The sequence below is a fragment of the Lissotriton helveticus genome, chromosome 2_1 (assembly GCF_964261635.1).
Source record: "Lissotriton helveticus chromosome 2_1, aLisHel1.1, whole genome shotgun sequence".
Lineage (NCBI taxonomy): Eukaryota > Metazoa > Chordata > Amphibia > Caudata > Salamandridae > Lissotriton > Lissotriton helveticus.
The window spans coordinates 1,976,895,246-1,976,915,245 of record NC_136059.1 but is presented as its reverse complement, the minus strand read 5'-3'; the positions used below and the strand labels follow the sequence as shown (position 1 = coordinate 1,976,915,245).

At 44.7% G+C, this 20,000-nt stretch overlaps 1 long non-coding RNA gene across 1 annotated transcript in view; it reads left to right on the top strand.

The window, feature by feature from the left end:
* Nucleotides 1-19,674, top strand: part of LOC144819993 (uncharacterized) — a 40,399-nt gene extending 20,725 nt beyond the window's left edge. Inside the window, exon 2 of the long non-coding RNA XR_013607659.1 lies at nt 18,913-19,674. This is a non-coding gene — a long non-coding RNA (uncharacterized LOC144819993). The remainder of the gene's footprint in view (nt 1-18,912) is intronic.
* Nucleotides 19,675-20,000: the final 326 nt, after the last annotated feature.

The window sequence follows — 20,000 nt, the reverse complement described above, 5'->3', positions numbered from 1 at the left end:
ACAAGGTGCAAAATGCGACAGCTGAAAATGCCGGCTGGGAGTCAAGGAGCGTCCTCCGCACGAGCGCCTGTACAGAGGGATCACCAACGGAGGACGTGCGAATTAAGGAGCAGGAATCAAGGAGAAATGCTGAATGAAAAACGGCTTCCCTCTCAGCAAGCGCAACTGAGAAACCAGGATGCGGGCTTACCCACGAAGAAGGTAACCAAGGAACAGCTCTCAGAAACGAGGGACCGGTAGGAAGAATATCCAACGCTCTTCCTGGTTGCTCACATGATCTTATGGGGGGGACCGTCTTGTCACTGCAAGACGCCAGGCCTTCTGGGAAACGTAGTTTGGGACCAGTATTGAGCCTTTCCTTGTACTGAGGCTTGTGTATCGGTATGCGGTTGCGCTCGAGGAGATCACCTATGTCAGTATATCCCCCTTCAGGGAGAGCGCAACAATGGCCCCGGTTTCAGTGGATGCTTCCTGTGAAAACAGGCCACCAGTTTAAGAGCATGGACTCCCGAAGCGGGTTCCCAAGAGTTCTCTTCTACAACATACCCTATCCAGGCAACCAGATACCACAGTCGGCGACCCCGCCACTTGGAGTCCTTAATCCCATCCACCTCATACTCCAGTTCCTCATTGATCAAAAGAGGTGGGGGCAACTTCCTCACGGAGGAACAGGAAGGTTTCAGCAACTAAACATGGAACACAGGGTGTATGTGCAAGTGTGACGGCAGTTTGAGACACATATTAACAGGGCTGATGTGCTTCTCTATCAGATAAGGACCAATGTATTTAGGATGAAACACACTATGCTTACGGAACCGCACATTCCTAGTAGACAACCAGACAGAGTCACCCACACCATACAAAGGACCAGGCTGCTTGTGTTTGTCCGCCGAGGCTTTGTAAACCATCTTGGCCATCAACAGGTGTTCCCTTGCTTCCTTCAGAGTATCCTTGATATGCTCCACCCTTTTGGTCACTTCAGGAATGTTTTCATCACTAATGGGATGGAGAAAAGGAAGGAATCTTGGATGGTGGCCATAGTTGCTGTAAAACGGAGACGCTCTTGTGGAACCATGTGTCGCATTATTGTAGGCAATCTCCGCCAACCACAGAAAATTCACCCATTTTTCCTTACTGTTATCCACGTAACAACGCAGATATTGCTTCAGAGTCTGGTTAAGACGCTCGGTCTGACCGTCAGTTTGCGGGTGAAAACTAGTAGATAACGCAGATGTGACATGCAAGGAAGAACACCATGTCTTCCAAAATTGGGCAGTAAATTGGGAACCCCTGTCTGGCACGATGACGCTGGGTAGCCCATGCAGTCTGACCACATGAATCATCAGCAATTTTGCTAGCTGGCCGGCTGTAGGCACCTGCTTGCAGGCAATGAAATGTCCCATCTTGGTGAGATAGTCCACCACCACCAAGATTGCAGTCTGTCCCATGTCCAACGGCAGACCCACAACGAAATCCAAAGAGATATTCTCTCATGGCCTGTAAGGGGTAGGAAGAGGGCGTAACAAACCCTGTGGCTTATAATGGTCTGTCTTCATAGCGGCGCACGTCACACACGCTAAAACCCAAGCCTTCACGTCCTTCCGAAGGGAAGGCCACAAGAACTGCCTATTGATCAATTCAAAAGTTTTTTCCACTCCGAAATGGCCAGCACTGGGTGACTCATGGCACCATTGGAATGCGTGTTTCTGTAGTTTCATCGTCGGCACCAGCAAACGATGGTTATTTAGAGGGAACCCATCCTTCAACTGCCATTCCCTATGGCTCCGTAACCAAGTCCTCCATGCGAAGGATCGTACCCCCTTCAAAACACCCTGAAGGAAAGCCCTAGGCTGAATCACACCCACAACCCTGGCGGGGTCGATAATGGCACTGGCCGGCGAAAGAATCGTGGACGTAGCAGAGGACTGTGGGGATAAAGCATCAGCTTTCCTGTTCTCCACTCCAGGATGATATGTAATGAGAAAATGGAACCCAGAAAAGAAGAGCATCCATCGGAGCTGACGGGGGGGTAGGATGTTTCGCCGCAGTGATGAATTGAAGATTCCTGTGGTCCGTGAATACTGTAACCACATGCCTTGCTCCAATCAGGAAATGCCTCCATTCACTGAAAGCTTCCTTGATCGCCAACAGTTCCTTCTCACCAATATGATAGTTCTGCTCAACCTCATTGAGTTTTCTAGACAAAAACGCAACCGGATGCAATTGCCCCGTGGAGGGATGTCTTTGCGACAAGATGGCTCCCAAAGCTGCTTCAGAGGCATCGGCTTCCACGATGTAAGGCCTCACTGGATCCAGGTGAGACAATATTGGAGCGGACACAAAAGCCCTCTTCAAGGCAAGGAAAGCAGCCTGAGCCTCAGGAGTCCAGTCGAACCTCTGTGACTTCTTCAGCAAATGCGTGATTGGCACCACCAGTTTGGAGAATTGGGCTATGAAGCGCTGGTAGAAATTGGCAAAACCAAGAAAGCATTGGACATCCCTGACATTTTTGGGAGGGGGCCAATCCTGGACAGCCTTGATCTTACGCTCAGCCATCTCCTGACTGGAAGGGCTTAGCATGACTCCCAAAAACTCAACCGTGGTCACATGAAAGTCACACTTGCTCAATTTACAGAACAAGTGGTTTTCCTGAAGGATCCGTAGTACCGATGTTACATGACGGACGTGCTCCTCTTCAGTCTTAGAATAAATGAGGATGTTTTCTACATACACAACGACGTAAAGGTCCAGAATCTCCTGAAGCACGTAGTTGAGAAAAAATTGAAAGGCCGCAGGGGCATTGCAGAGCCCGAACGGCATGACTAAATACTCGAATAAGCCGTATCTGGTCTTGAAAGCCGTCTTCCACTCGTCCCCACTTCTCATTCTTACCAGATGATAGGCCTCCTTGAGATCGAGCTTTGTGTATATTCTTGCGTTCTTGACCTGTTCCAGTAAAACACTAATGAGTGGTAAGGGAAACTGTTTTTTTACGGTGACTGCGTTCAGGGCTCTGAAGTCCACACAAGCCCTGAGTTCTCCATTGGCCTTCAGTATAAAAAAAAGCGGTGAGGCGGCGGGGGGTTTAGATGGACGGATAAATCCTAGTTCGAGTAGTTTGTCCAAGTATTCTCTCAGGTGGAGGTTTTCCAGTTCTGTTAAGGCGTACAGCCTCCCGATAGGAATCACAGCACCCTGAACAAGATCAATTTGACAGTCGTACTGCCTGTGAGGAGGAAGCACTTCCGCTTGCACATTGTCAAACACCCCCTCGTACTTCAGATACACAGCAGGCAACTGCACAGTCTTTTTGGCTGCCGTGGCAATCCGCAACCCACAAGCCAATGCTCTGGCGGGATTCGCAATATTCCTACCGCAATGCTCATTGCAGTACTGAGAGTTCATCGTGACTGTCTTGGTGACCCAATTGATTTCAGGGTTGTGCTTCTGTAGCCAAGGTAACCCCAAAATGATCCCATATTGAGGTGCTTTGATGATGTTGAAAGTGATCGTCTCTTGGTGAAGGGACCCATAAAGCATCATGGTATCTACTGTGTGGTATCCTATAGGCCCAGTCACCAGTCTTCTCCCATCAACTGCGTAGACCTCCTCTGGTACGTTTTTAGGGATCAAACCAATACCTATCCTCTAGGCCCCATCCCAATCCATGAAGAAGCCGGTGGCACCAGAATTTACCATCGCATCCATTGTAATCCATTCGTCTTGTATCAGCAGACTGACTTCGATATACAAGTGACGTTGTTCAGCAAGACCTTGATAACATAAAGAAGAGATGTTTGCAGGACTCCAGGTATCCCCTTCCTGATTCTTGGAGTCATCTAGTTTTCCGTCACCTTGTCTACAGCAGCCATTGCCATCTTGCCAGCACGAAAACTGTTAAATCTTGGTTTTACTGGACATTCTCGCAGAAAGTGTCCTCTCTTGCAACAGTACAAGCAGAGCCCTTGTTTGCGGCGTGTCTCTTTCTCCATACCGGTCAACGCCGCCCTTACGGTTCCTATATTCATAGGCTCAGACCTTGTTGCTTGATGTGAGTCGAAAGACCCTGATCCATAAGAAGGCGTGCTTTTAACCTTCCTCTTATTGTCGCCCTTTCGTTCATTCATTCGATAATCCAGGCGTATTACCAGATTGATCAAATCCTCACAAGTAGCAGGCTGTGGATCGATCTAGGCAATAACATCTTTTAGTTCGTCCCTTTGACCCTGGTGAAACAAGGCAGCTTGCTTGGCTTCAAGCCATTTCGTTTCAACTACAAGACGTCTGAAAGTATTCAAATATACCAGTAAATCCTTGCTGCCTTGCCGCAACTCCAACAATTCTTTGTCTGCAGTGTATGAATCAGCCCTTCTGTCGAATACCTTAACGAATTCCTCTTGAAAGGCGTCCCAGTCATGTAAAAGAGGGTTGTTCCTATTAACCAAGGGTACTGCCCATTGTGCAGCATCTCCTGCAAGATACGAAATGAGGAATGCTACTCTCGCCTGATTGGTCGGAAAAGACTTTGGCTTACACTAAAAGTGTAACAATAGTTGAGTCAAGAACACTTGTACTGTACTAGAATCTCCATGATACCTTTCTGGGGTAGCTAAAGGAATGGCGATGGGTAATTCAAGTACCATGGCGCCAGAAGGCGCCGTCGCTGTTCCCATGTTGAAGGGGTTCCTATGTAACCCGTCCAACATAGCCCTCAGATCAGCCGTTTCCTGTCTAGAGGTGGTTAATTCTACCTGCAGTGTGGCCAGAGCCGCCATTACATCCTCTAGAGTTGCCATTTCCTACACCAACCGACCGGGAGGACTAAATACCGTGGGTCGTATATTCTGTTACTTCGCAAGTACTCAGGATTGGTTGATGCACAAAAGGGTTCCACCTCTTGATCTACCAGCCTGTATGCCGTTATGGCACAGGTCACTAAAAGGATCAAGTGAGGGAGGGAAAGGAAGGGAACAGCGAGGAGGGAGACCTGAAACGACAAAGCACAGAGATCACTACGTTGGAAACATCCCCTGAACAATAGTACTGTGGCTATATTATACCCTATTGTAATACCTGTAAAGAAAAAGAACATGGACCATATATTATACTAGCAGGTTGGATTGTTGTACCCTCTGGATGCGTTGGATGAGGACGATATACTGCAGAGGAAAGAAATAAGGAATCGACAATGGACCATTTACCACAAGGTCGCTGATTTCCAGGGGGGGTAAAATAATGTCATGCAGGTTACACTACATACCCATTGCTGCTATCAGTCTTGCCAATAACGAAACCATGGTGATCTGCAGCCAAGATAAGCTAATCACAATCCCACTGTTAGCAATGTTTAAATCCGTAATCAAGTCAAAAGAACACAAAATAGTGTAGGCTCAAAGATGTGAGTACCTGAATGAAGATCTGGTGTTCTACTGGAATCAAATGATACCTGAGAGTACTTAGTGAGAACAGTATCTCTTATACTCTTGTATTGTATTAACCGTCCTCTCCATGAACTCTGAGCCCAGGGTTTGCCAACAGAGGACCCCGTGCTAAGTGGCGGCCGACAATGACGGTGGGAGAGGTGTGGCGCCGCGGCCAGGGCAACTGACGCTGGAATCTGGGGATCAGGGTTCGATCCCCGGCTCCGGGGGCAGGTTAGCCCAGCACCATGTGACTCTGGGCAATAGCTTGCTTAATCTTCCCGACGGCCCCCAGCGCCTAGAGACCCTTACGGGTGATTGTGCGCTTTACAAATGTGGATTATTATTATTATTAATATTAATGCCGTCCGAGATCAGTAAAAGTCCTCCGCACGAGCGCCTCAACAGCAGCTCTTCCAACGGAGGACACAATAGCCAAAAGAACAGAAGGGCACAATGCGGCGGCAAGCAATGCCGTCTGATGTCGGGTAACATTCTCCGTACAAGCGCCACGGAAGCAGCTCTTCCAACAAAGGACACAAGCCAGGGGAAAACAAGGTGCAAAATGCGGCAGCTGAAAATGCCGACTGGGAGTCAAGGAGGGTCCTCCGCACGAGCGCCTGTACATAGGGATCACCAACGGAGGACGTGCGAATTAAGGAGCAGGAATCAAGGAGAAATGCTGAAAGGAAAACGGCTTCCCTCTCAGCAAGCGCAACTGAGAAACGAGGATGCGGGCTTACCCACGAAGAAGGTAACCAAGGAACAGCTCTCAGAAACGAGGGACCGGTAGGAAGAATATCCAACGCTCTTCCTGGTTGCTCACATGATCTTATGGGCGGGACCGTCTTGTCACTGCAAGACGCCAGGCCTTCTGGGAAACGTAGTTTGGGACCAGTATTGAGCCTTTCCTTGTACTGAGGCTTGTGTATCGGTGTGCGGTTGCGCTCGAGGAGATCACCTATGACAGTATATGCCCCTTCAGGGGAGCGCAACAATGGCCCCAGTTTCAGTGGATGCTTCCTGTGAAAAGAGGCCACCAGTTTAAGAGCATGCACTCCCGAAGCAGGTTCCCAAGAGTTCTCTTCCACAGCGTACCCTATCCAGGCAACCAGATACCACAGTCGGCGACCCCGCCACTTGGAGTCCTTAATCCCATCCACCTCATACTCCAGTTCCTCATTGATCAAAAGAGGTGGGGGGCAACTTCCTCACGGAGGAACTGGAAGGTTTCAGCAACTAAACATGGAACACAGGGTGTATGTGCAAGTGTGACGGCAGTTTGAGACACATATTAACAGGGCTGAGGTGCTTCTCTATCAGATAAGGACCAATGTATTTAGGATGAAACACACTATGCTTACGGAACCGCACATTCCTAATAGACAACCAGACAGAGTCACCCACACGATACAAAGGACCAGGCTGCCTGTGTTTGTCCGCCGAGGCTTTGTAAACCATCTTGGCCATCAACAGGTGTTCCCGTGCTTCCTTCAGAGTGTCCTTGATATGCTCCACCCTTTTGGCCACTTCAGGAATGTTTTCATCACTAATGGGATGGAGAAAAGGAAGGGATCTTGGATGGTGGCCATAGTTGCTGTAAAACGGAGACGCTCTTGTGGAACCATGTGTCGCATTATTGTAGGCAATCTCCGCCAACCAAAGAAAATCCACCCATTCTTCCTTACTGTTATCCACGTAACAACGCAGATATTGCTTCAGAGTCTGGTTAAGACGCTCAGTCTGACCGTCAGTTTGCGGGTGAAAACTAGTAGACAACGCAGATGTGACATGCAAGGAAAAACACCATGTCTTCCAAAATTGGGCATTAAATTGGGAACCCCTGTCTGACACGATGACGCTGGGTAGCCCATGCAGTCTGACCACATGAATCATCAGCAATTTTGCTAGCTGGCCGGCTGTAGGCACCTGCTTGCTGGCAATGAAATGTCCCATCTTGGTGAGATAGTCCACCACCACCAAGATTGCAGTTTGCCCCATGTCCAACGGCAGACCCACAACGAAATCAAAAGAGATATTCTCTCATGGCCTGGAAGGGGTAGGAATAGGGCGTAACAAACCCTGTGGCTTACGATGGTCTGTCTTCATAGCGGCGCACGTCACACAAGCTAAAACCCAAGCCTTCACATCGTTCCGAAGGGAAGGCCACAAGAACTGCCTATTGATCAATTCAAAAGTTTTTTCCACTCCGAAATGGCCAGCACTGGGTGACTCATGGCACCATTGGAATGCTTGTTTCTGTAGTTTCATCGTCGGCACCAGCAAACGATGGTTATTTAGATGGAACCCATCCTTCAACTGCCATTCCCTATGGCTCCGTAACCAAGTCCTCCATGCGAAGGATCGTACCCCCTTCAAAACGCCCTGAAGGAAAGCCCTACGCTGAATCACACCCACAACCCTGGCGGGGTCGATAATGGCACTGGCCGGCGAAAGAATCGTGGACGTAGCAGAGGACGGTAGGGATAATGCATCAGCTTTCCTGTTCTCCACTCCAGGATGATATGTAATGAGAAAATGGAACCCAGAGAAGAAGAGCATCCATCGGAGCTGATGGGGGGGTAGGATGTTTCGCCGCAGTCATGAATTGAAGATTCCTGTGGTCCGTGAATACTGTAACCACATGCCTGGCTCCCATCAGGAAATGCCTCCATTCACTGAAAGCTTCCTTGATCGCCAACAGTTCCTTCTCAGCAATATGATAGTTCTGCTCAGCCTCGTTGAGTTTTTTAGATAAAAACACAACCAGACGCAATTGCCCCGTGGAGGGATGTCTTTGCGACAAGATGGCTCCCAAAGCTGCTTCAGAGGCATCGGCTTCCACGATGTAAGGCCTCACTGGATCCGGGTGAGACAATATTGGAGCGGACACAAAAGCCCTCTTCAAGGCAACAAAAGCAGCCTGAGCCTCAGGAGTCCACTCGAACCTCTGTGACTTCTTCAGCAAATGTTTGATGGGCACCACCAGTTTGGAGAATTGGGCTATGAAGCGCCGGTAGAAATTGGCAAAACCAAGAATGCATTGCACATCCCTGACGTTTTTGGGAGGGGGCCCATCCTGGACAGCCTTGATCTTACGCTCAGCCATCTCCTGACTGGAAGGGCTTCGCATGACTCCCAAAAACTCAACCGTGGTCACATGAAAGTCATACTTGCTCAATTTACAGAACAAGTGGTTTTCCTGAAGGATCCGTAGTACCGATGTTACATGACGGACGTGCTCCTCTTCAGTCTTAGAATAAATGATGATGTTGTCTATATACACAACGACGTAAAGGTCCAGAATCTCCCGAAGCACGTAGTTGAGAAAAAATTGAAAGGCCGCAGGGGCATTGCAGAGCCCGAACGGCATGACTAAATACTCGAATAAGCCGTATCTGGTCTTGAAAGCCGTCTTCCACTCGTCCCCACTTCTCATTCTTACCAGATGATAGGCCCCCTTGAGATCGAGCTTTGTGTATATTCTTGCGTTCTTGACCTGTTCCAGTAAAACACTAATGAGTGGTAAGGGAAACTGTTTTTTTACGGTGACTGCGTTCAGGGCTCTGAAGTCCACACAAGCCCTGAGTTCTTTGTTGGCCTTCAGTATAAAAAAAAGCGGTGAGGCGGCGGGGGATTTAGATGGACGGATAAATCCTAGTTCTAGTAGTTTGTTCAAGTATTCTCTCAGGTGGAGGTTTTCCAGTTCTGTTAAGGCGTACAGCCTTCCGATAGGAATCACAGCACCCTGAACAAGATCAATTTGACAGTCGTACTGCCTGGTATACAACCTTTACCACGCAACTTTTACAACGACCTACCTTTACCACGCAATTTTTACAACACAGGATCCATTACAACGAAGTACCATTACAACGCATGTATTTACAACGCAGGTACCTTTACAACGCATACCATTACAACGTAAGTATTGGTAAGTATATAATTTTATCAAAAATATTATAAGTTTGGGTTTTTGGGTAAAGGGGTATTTTTAGGGTTCAGGGTCAGTTTTGGGTTTTTGGGTAAAGGGGTATTTTTAGGGTTCAGGGTCAGTTTTGGGTTTTTTGGGTAAAGGGATATTTTTAGGGTTCAGGGTCAGTTTTGGGTTTTTGGGTAAAGGGGTATTTTTAGGGTTCAGGGTCAGTTTTGGGTTTTTGGGTAAAGGGGTATTTTTAGGGTTCAGGGTCAGTTTTGGTTTTTTGGGTAAAGGGGTATTTTTAGGGTTCAGGGTCAGTTTGGTTTTTTTTGGGTAAAGGGGTATTTTTAGGGTTCAGGGTCAGTTTTGGGTTTTTGGGTAAAGGGGTATTTTTAGGGTTCAGGGTCAGTTTTGGGTTTTTGGGTAAAGGGGTATTTTTAGGGTTCAGGGTCAGTTTTGGGTTTTTGGGTAAAGGGGTATTTTTAGGGTTCAGGGTCAGTTTGGGGTTTTTGGGTAAAGGGGTATTTTTAGGGTTCAGGGTCAGTTTTGGGTTTTTGGGTAAAGGGGTATTTTTTGGGTTCAGGGACAGTTTTGGGTTTTGGGTAAAGGGGTATTTTTAGGGTTCAGGGTCAGTTTTGGGTTTTTTGTGTAAAGGGGTATTTTTAGGGTTCAGGGTCAGTTTTGGGTTTTTGGGTAAAGGGGTATTTTTAGGGTTCAGGGTCAGTTTTGGGTTTTTGGGTAAAGGGGTATTTTTTAGGGTTCAGGGTCAGTTTTGGGTTTTTTGGGTAAAGGGGTATTTTTAGGGTTCAGGGTCAGTTTTGGGTTTTTGGGTAAAGGGGTATTTTTAGGGGTCAGGGTCAGTTTGGGGTTTTTGGGTAAAGGGGTATTTTTAGAGTTCAGGGTCAGTTTTGGGTTTTTTGGGTAAAGGGATATTTTTAGGGTTCAGGGTCAGTTTTGGGTTTTTGGGTAAAGGGGTATTTTTTAGGGTTCAGGGCCAGTTTTGGGTTTTTGGGTAAAGGGGTATTTTTAGGGTTCAGGGTCAGTTTTGGTTTTTTGGGTAAAGGGGTATTTTTAGGGTTTAGGGTCAGTTTTGGGTGTTTTGGGTAAAGGGGTATTTTTAGGGTTCAGGGTCAGTTTTGGGTTTTTGGGTAAAGGGGTATTTTTAGGGTTCAGGGTCAGTTTTGGGTTTTTTGGGTAAAGGGGTATTTTTAGGGTTCAGGGTCAGTTTGGGGTTTTGGGTAAAGGGGTATTTTTAGGGTTCAGGGTCAGTTTTGGTTTTTTGGGTAAAGGGGTATTTTTAGGGTTCAGGGTCAGTTTTGGGTTTTTGGGTAAAGGGGTATTTTTAGGGTTCAGGGTCAGTTTGGGGTTTTTGGGTAAAGGGGTATTTTTAGGGTTCAGGGTCAGTTTTGGGTTTTTGGGTAAAGGGGTATTTTTAGGGTTCAGGGACAGTTTTGGGTTTTTTGTGTAAAGGGGTATTTTTAGGGTTCAGGGTCAGTTTTGGGTTTTTGGGTAAAGGGGTATTTTTAGGGTTCAGGGTCAGTTTTGGGTTTTTGGGTAAAGGGGTATTTTTAGGGTTCAGGGTCAGTTTTGGGTTTTTTGGGTAAAGGGGTATTTTTAGGGTTCAGGGTCAGTTTGGGGTTTTTGGGTAAAGGGGTATTTTTAGAATTCAGGGTCAGTTTTGGGTTTTTTGGGTAAAGGGATATTTTTAGGGTTCAGGGTCAGTTTTGGGTTTTTTGGGTAAAGGGATATTTTTAGGGTTCAGGGTCAGTTTTGGTTTTTTGGGTAAAGGGGTATTTTTAGGGTTTAGGGTCAGTTTTGGGTTTTTTGGGTAAAGGGGTATTTTTAGGGTTCAGGGTCAGTTTTGGGTTTTTGGGTAAAGGGGTATTTTTAGGGTTCAGGGTCAGTTTTGGGTTTTTGGGTAAAGGGGTATTTTTAGGGTTCAGGGTCAGTTTTGGGTTTTTTGGGTAAAGGGGTATTTTTAGGGTTCAGGGTCAGTTTGGGGTTTTGGGTAAAGGGGTATTTTTAGGGTTCAGGGTCAGTTTGTGGTTTTTGGGTAAAGGGGTATTTTTAGGGTTCAGGGTCAGTTTTGGGTTTTTGGGTAAAGGGGTATTTTTAGGGTTCAGGGACAGTTTTGGGTTTTGGGTAAAGGGGTATTTTTAGGGTTCAGGGTCAGTTTTGGGTTTTTGGGTAAAGGGGTATTTTTAGGGTTCAGGGACAGTTTTGGATTTTGGGTAATGGGGTATTTTTAGGGTTCAGGGTCAGTTTGGGGTTTTTTGGGTAAAGGGGTATTTTTAGGGTTCAGGGTCAGTTTTGGGTTTTTGGGTAAAGGGGTATTTTTAGGGTTCAGGGTCAGTTTTGGGCTTTTGGGTAAAGGGGTATTTTTAGGGTTCAGGGTCAGTTTTGGTTTTTTTGGGTAAAGGGGTATTTTTAGGGTTCAGGGTCAGTTTTGGGTTTTAGGGTAAAGGGGTATTTTTAGGGTTCAGGGTCAGTTTTGGGTTTTTGGGTAAAGGGGTATTTTTAGGGTTCAGGGTCAGTTTTGGGTTTTTTGGGTAAAGGGGTATTTTTAGGGTTCAGGGTCAGTTTTGGGTTTTTGGGTAAAGGGGTACAGGGTAAAAATTAAGTACAATCAAATTTAAATTACATTAAATTAAATTGATTAAATTAAATTAAATAAATTAAATAATTAAATTAAATAAAATAAAATTAATTAAATCAAATTAAATTAAATTAAATTATATTAATTTTAATTAATTTACATTAAAAAAAATATTATAAACTTACCAATACTTATGTTGTAATGGTATGCGTTGTAAAGGTATCTGCGTTGTAAATACATGCGTTGTAATGGTACTTTGTTGTAATGGATCCTGCGTTGTAAAAATTGCGTGGTAAAGGTAGGTGTTGTAAAAGTATGCGTTGTAACGTCATACATCCGTACTGCCTATGAGGAGGAAGCACTTCCGCTTGCACATTGTCAAACACCCCCTCGTACTTCAGATACACAGCAGGCAACTGCATAGTCTTTTCGGCTGCCGTGGCAATCCGCAACCCACAAGCAAATGCTCTGGCAGGATTCGCAATATTCCTACCGCAATGCTCATTGCAGTACTGAGAGTTCATCGTGACCGTCTTGGTGACCCAATTGATTTCAGGGTTGTGCTTCTGTAGCCAAGGCAACCCCAAAATGATCCCATATTGAGGTGCTTTGATGATGTTGAAAGTGATCGTCTCTTGGTGAAGGGACCCATAAAGCATCATGGTATCTACTGTGTGGTATCCTATAGGCCCAGTCACCAGTCTTCTCCCATCAACTGCGTAGACCTCCTCTGGTACGTTTTTAGGGATCAAACCAATACCTATCCTCTAGGCCCCATCCCAATCCATGAAGAAGCCAGTGGCACCAGAATTTACCATCGCATCCATTGTAATCCATTCGTCTTGTATCAGCAGACTGACTTCGATATACAAGTGACGTTGTTCAGCAAGACCTTGATAACATAAAGAAGAGATGTTTGCAGGACTCCAGGTATCCCCTTCCTGATTCTTGGAGTCATCTAGTTTCCCGTCACCTTGTCTACAGCAGCCATTGCCATCTTGCCAGCACGAAACCTGGTAAATCTTGGTTTTACTGGACATTCTCACAGAAAGTGTCCTCTCTTGCCACAGTACAAGCAGAGCCCTTGTTTGCGGTGTGTCTCTTTCTCCATACTGGTCAACGCCGCCCTTACGGTTCCCGTATCCATAGGCTCAACCTTGTTGCTTGATGTGAGTCGAAAGACCCTGATCCATAAGAAGGCGTGTTTTTATCCTTCCTCTTATTGTCACCCTTTCGTTCATTCATTAGATGATCCAGGCGTATTACCAGATTGATCAAATCCTCACAAGTAGCAGGCTGCGGATCGATCTAGGCAATAACATCTTTTAGTTCATCCCTTTGACCCTGGTGAAACGAGGCAGCTTGATTGGCTTCAGGCCATTTCGTTTCAACTACAAGACGTCTGAAAGTATTCAAATATACCAGTAAATCCTTGCTGCCTTGCTGCAACTCCAACAATTCTTTGTCTGCAGTGTATGAATCAGCCCTTCTGTCGAATACCTTAACGAATTCCTCTTGAAAGGCGTCCCAGTCATGTAAAAGAAGGTCGTTCCTATTAACCAAGGGTACTGCCCATTGTGCAGCATCTCCTGCAAGATACGAAATGAGGAATGCTACTCTCGCCCGAGTGGTCGGAAAAGACTTTGGCTTACACTAAAAGTGTAACAATACTTGAGTCAAGAACACTTGTACTGTACTAGAATCTCCATGATACCTTTCTGGGGTAGCTAAAGGAATGGAGATGGGTAATTCAAGTACCATGGCGCCAGAAGGCGCCGTCGCTGTTCCCATGTTGAAGGGGTTCCTTTGTAACCCGTCCAACATAGCCCTCAGATCAGCCATTTCCTGTCTAGAGGTGGTTAATTCTATCTGCAGCGTGGCCAGAGCCGCCATTACATCCTCTAGAGTGGCCATTTCCTACACCAACCGACCGGGAGGACTAAATACCGTGGGTCGTATATTCTGTTACTTCGCAAGTCCTCAGGATCGGTTGATGCACAAAAGGGTTCCACCTCTTGATTTACCAGCCTGTATGCCGTTATGGCACAGGTCACTAAAAGGTCCAAGTGAGGGAGGGAAAGGAAGAGAACAGCGAGGAGGGAGATCTGAAACGACAAAGCACAGAGATCACTACGTTGGAAACATCCCCTGAACAATAGTACTGTGGCTATATTATACCCTGTCGTAATACCTGTAAAGAAAAAGAACATGGACCATATATGATACTAGCAGGTTGGATTGTTGTACCCTCTGGATGCGTTGGATGAGGACGATATACTGCAGAGGAAAGAAATAAGGAATCGACAATGGACCATTAACCACAAGGTCGATGATTTCCGGGGGGGGGGGGGGTAAAAAATTGTCATGCAGGTTACACTACATACCGATTGTTGCTATCAGTCTTGCCAATAACGAAACCATGGTGATCTGCATCCAAGATAAGCTAATCACAATCCCACTGTTAGCAATGTTTAAATCCGTAATCAAGTCAAAAGAACACAAAATAATGTAGGCACAAAGATGTGAGTACCTGAATGAAGATCTGATGTTCTACTGGAATCAAATGATATGAGTACTTAGTGAGAACAGTATCTCCTATACTCTTGTATTGCATTAACCGTCCTCTGCATGAACTCTGAGCCCAGAGTTCGCCAACAGAGGACCCCGTGCTAAGTGGCGGCCGACAATGCCGTCCGAGATCAGTAAACGTCCTCCACACAAGCACCTCAACAGCAGCTCTAACAACGGAGGACACAATAGCCAAAAGAACAGAAGGGCACAATGCGGCGACGAGCAATGCCGTCTGATGTCAGGTAACGTCCTCAGCACGAGCGCCACGGAAGCAGCTCTTCCAACGGAGGACACAAGCCAGGGGAAAACAAGGTGCAAAATGCGGCAGCTGAAAATGCCGACTGGGAGTCAAGGAGCGTCCTCCTCATGAGCGCCTGTACAGAGGGCTCACCAACGGAGGACGCGCGAATTGAGGAGCAGGAATTAAGGTGAAATGCTGAAAGGAAAACGGCTTCCCTCTCAGCAAGCGCAACTAAGAAACCAGGATGCGGGCTTACCTACGAAGAAGGTAACCAAGAACAGCTCTCAGAAACGAGGGACCGGTAGGAAGAATATCCGACGCTCTTCCTGGTTGCTCACATGATCTTAAGGGCGGGACCGTCTCGTCACTGCAGGACGCCAGGCCTTCTGGGAAACGTATTTTGGGACCAGTATTGAGCCTTTCCTTGTACTGAGGCTTGTGTATCAGTGTGCGGTTGCGCTCGAGGAGATCACCTATGACATCTCCTTAAGATGATTTAAATGTTCAAAACCATGTAAATTCCCCAGATTGCCACTGAAAAAAGAAGGGAATTGTTTCTTCATTCTTTCCCCTAGTGATGAGCCTTCATCAATAATCAAAACCTGCTCTTTGCTGTTGGGATCCAAAATAATATGTAGGAATTTCTGGTCCAACCAACCTAGAACAGGTGGACCACTCTTGGCTACATATAATTTCCGATTACTACATCTGTTCTTAAAGTAAAAAGTTAACCACCTGTAGCCAATGAGATCAATTTTCTCACCACTGTAACCTTCAAGGTTAATATCAGGTTCCAATAAATGTTCACCAACCTTACTAATAAATGTACTTTTCCATAATTCACATTTGAAACATACTTAGCTTAGAGTTTTTCCTTCTACACACTTTAGAAAAATTACACACTAAGCCACAATTGGAAGACTTTTGCTTAATGGCAGGACAACTTTGCTTTGCGCAAGATGGTCAAAACTGCAGTATCTATAACATTTAGCATGCTCTTTAAAGGAATATTTGTCCCTAATTTTGAAAGGACCCCTGTTATAATCATTAGGAACATTGATCTTCCCAATTAAAGCTGCATCGTGAGTGTCATTTTTTAAAGCATCGGCACACCGGACAGAAATTTCCGCTTTCCTTACGATGGCTAGTATGTCATCCAAGTGGGCATCACCATTTACCCCACAATCTATCCTGAATTGCAGGTTTGGAGGTATGCATGATGACTTGATCTCTGATAGGATCGTCATGTAAGACTCCAAATTTACAATCAAGAGCCAATCTTTTTAAGTCGGAAGTGAAAAGATGTGGAACAACGCAGTGTAGATTCTCAATTGTAGGCTGTTTATTGGGGGAAACAGAGAGAGAATTAATGTTTTTAATGGGGGTAGAGTGATTAATGTTAGCTTGCTGATCAATAAAAGCTGGATTAGGTAAACCAGGCTTGATAGTGAGACCAAACTCAGCCTGATGGATAAGATCGAGAACATTGATCCCACGTCTAGCTACATACACTTTTCCATTGATAACTACCCCAAAGACAATTATTTTATCCCAGAAGTAGCTGAGTAAATCAATCCTACTACCTTCAAAAGCTACAGTGAGTATGTCAGGAGGTAGTAAATTCTTGGTAGACCAAAACTTCAGATACATATCATGAGACACAATAGTGATGCGCGCTCCTGTGTCAACAAGGAGTTGAATATGGTTGGTTTCAATGGTAACTTCGACATCAGGATCAGGAATATGTTGCGTAATAGATTTATCTGAATAATTTTTGACTACAATAACAATCTTCTGATTAGTGACATCATCACCAAATTGGTCATCAAACTGGTCATCAGAATCGTTAATTATACATCTTACACCTCTTCTTTTTCCCCCATACAAACTTTTGCAAAATGACCCATTTGTCCACATTGTTGATTAACAGCGAGACAGTTTTTGAAAGAAGAAACACGCATAGAAGATCGACACCTAAAACAACTTATTCTATAGTTAAACTGTCTATTAGGTGTAAACGTTTTTCCACCTCTAGTCGGTCTGAAGTTTTTTCCACCCCTATGTATAGTAGACCCTCTGAAGATACTAGGGAGAGAAGGAGTAGATAAAGGAGATTAAGCAGTAACAGCACCGGAAATGGTAGAATTAGATAAAGCAGACGCAAGTTGTTTTGCATCATCCATGGAGCTTTCAATGCTCTTGGCAATGTCGACAGCTTCATCCAGAGTGGGATCTTTGCAGGTAAGTAATTTTTCTTGGACTTTTTTGCAATAACATCGTGCAACAAGTTGATCCCTTACAAGTTGGGATGTAAAGTTATCAAATTCACATTTTGCAGCAAGAACTTTTAGAGCGGTGATGAAAGTGTTTATGCTTTCATTAGGTTTCTGTGTTCTTGTAAAAAATTTGTATCTGTGTACCACAATGTTTTTTGTTATGGTAAAATACTTATCTAACTGCAAAACCACTGTATAGAACTCATCAGGATCTTCACCTTCGGGTGGTTCATAAGGAGGTAGATGATCAAAGACATTTAGTCCCTCAACTCCTAGATGATAATACATCAAATTTTTCTTCCAGTTAGGTCTGTATCTTTGACCCTCGATTGCACCCAAATATGCTTTAAAAGATCTAATCCATAACTTCCATTCAAGTTGTGGCTCTCCAGGTTCCTGTAAAAAAGGTGCAGGAGGTGAGACACTCTACATGTCTGTAAAAGAGAAGAATGATAAAAAGAGAAAGAACGAAGAAAAGAAATAAAGGAGGAAAAAGAAAAGAAATAGAAATAATAAAGAATAGAGCAAGTAATACTAGAATATTAAGAGATCCACCAGTGGGATAATACAATGATAAATGTGTGTATATCAAGAGAATAACATACTAAAAGAAAGAAGTAGTGATGCAGTTCATAATTTGGCCACAGGATGGCAGTAGAAAACTAACATTAACACCTTCAAAAGGCTGTGTGTATCAGCAAAATGATGCAGATGACCTTTAAATTAAACACTGACACACAAGTGCTGTGTGTATCAGCGTGAAGGAGGTGAAAAACTGATATGTTGACACGCAGGGAAAGCTGTGCGTGTCAGCGCAGTAAAAGCAGCAATGACATAAAAAAAATGTATGAGGCACGTAATTGGGTGCTGAGCGTGTCAGTGAGCTCTCAGTAAATTGACACACAAAGGCTGAGTGTGTCAGCGTGGAACTTTCTTTAGTAATAGCAAATTGTGCCAGGCATCGGAAATAAAACAATGAAGAGAACTCTCTGTAAGCTGTAAACGAGGTTGGAAATAAAGAGTGAATTGACACGCTACAGCTGAGCGTGTCAGCGCAAAACATTGAAGATCAGCTTCCAAGACCTGAATGACGTAGTGCGTTGTGGACACTGCGTTCCACAATGCAATTACGGGAAGACGCAGTGTGTGAATGAAGGGGATGCGCAGGACGTCACAGGAGCTGAATACTCACACGAAGAATCCCTGCTCTGAGAGAGTTCGGAAAGATGCAGGGGCAGAGAGAACATTAGCGGCCACACGAGTCAGTAAGTAGAGTTTGTGCGCATGGGGAAGCTCGAGATGGCGAGCGTGATGTAGTGCACGAGGGAGCTTCGCGGTAGAGCCCAGCGTGGTTCCCAATGTGGTTCCCAAAGCACTGTTTCAAGTATTTATCTAATTAACAGTTCCTGTGCGTGCAAGTCGATAGCAGGCAGAAGCACACAGTATACTGGTAGAGACGCTGTATAAAACAGGTGACGGAGCAAGGTGGCAAAACAAAATTTTGTTTACCCCTTGTGAAATCAATGTTCCATAATGTTAATATTTACTAATGGTGTATTGTGGTGAAATAACCAACAATAGTATAAGATGCACACAAATGCACACATGGGAATACTTATTTTTGCCTGCATGAAGCAATATAATTAACTAATTTGTATTGTTATTGTGATGTGAACTAATGCACAGCTTAAATATAAATGAACACAATATGAATGTGCTTATTGTACACGTTTTTGTGCCAGAAAGTCGTCTGATATGTAAGTATGAAACGCATTTATGTGGCTTACCTGCTAGGTAATAACTAATGTGGAAACATTAGTATGGTGGGAGGTAAACAGAAGGGCTTTAGTTCTATATTTAACATGAATTTGTGTTTGTTTCTATGATAGTTCCAAAAGTGGCCTCTGAGGCCTAGTGAAAACATGGCTGTTCTGGTAAACTGCGAGCAAGTGCTGGACTGCGCATGCGCACCCAAAAGCCTGCAAGTGAGAGTGAACGGCCTGTGCTCAGATGAGAAGTTCAAGGCTACTGTACCCTGGAAGTCCGGATCGTTGCCAAAACATGGACACTCGGGTGTTCTGAACGTGGGAAAGAGACGCGAAGTTACAAGTCAAGGAAGTGACCAGGCCAAAGACTGTCCTAAACAATACCCCTTTATTAAACTGCTGATTCACCGTGAATATGATGTTGTAATGGTGAGGAGATGCTCACCCATCCCAAATTTGTCCAATCAGAACCCGAGTTGGTGATGTTAGATACTTTTTAGATAGATTAAGTTAGGAACTTAGTTTATAAAAAACCCTGATTTTGCTTAGAGAGGGTCGCTCTTTCGATTTCATCTTGAAGTGCTGTCGGATTGCAGATCAATTTCTGAATGTAAGACTCTTTGATTTATTTCTTGTTTGCTTTGCAGGACTGAAGGATAAGATGAGAGTGTTAGGGATGTTAGGAGAGAATGAATTTGGAACTATCTATCTTTTGCTAAACTTTTAACTGTTTTCTAAAAAAATTACTATTTTCTGAGCTCTAAATAAAATGATAATTTCTGAAATAAAGTTTAAGATTTTACTGAATAAAGAATTAATTAATGCTTAAATGTCAGACATTTTAAATATTTCCTTTCAATAAAATTAGGAAAATGGAATATTAAAGCTGGTCTTGTAATTTTTCCTACGCCTGATTTTCTTTCTAGCAGATCCATTGCCACTATGGTGGTGTGTCTGAATAAAATTCATGTTCGTTAAAACCATGGTAAATCAGATAAAACTATAGGTGTAAATAATAACTGGTTAAATAGGTTTAGACACTCCGCCAAATGTTACAGCATTACTCCTTTGTGTTTCACCAATACTTGAAGTCGAGTTAAGTGAACAGAGAAAGTGTGCAGTATTATGGGCCCCCCTGATGAATGAATGTGTGATTGGAGATTTCAGGGAAATGGGGATGCTGATTAGAAATGATTTTTGGAGTTCCGCTG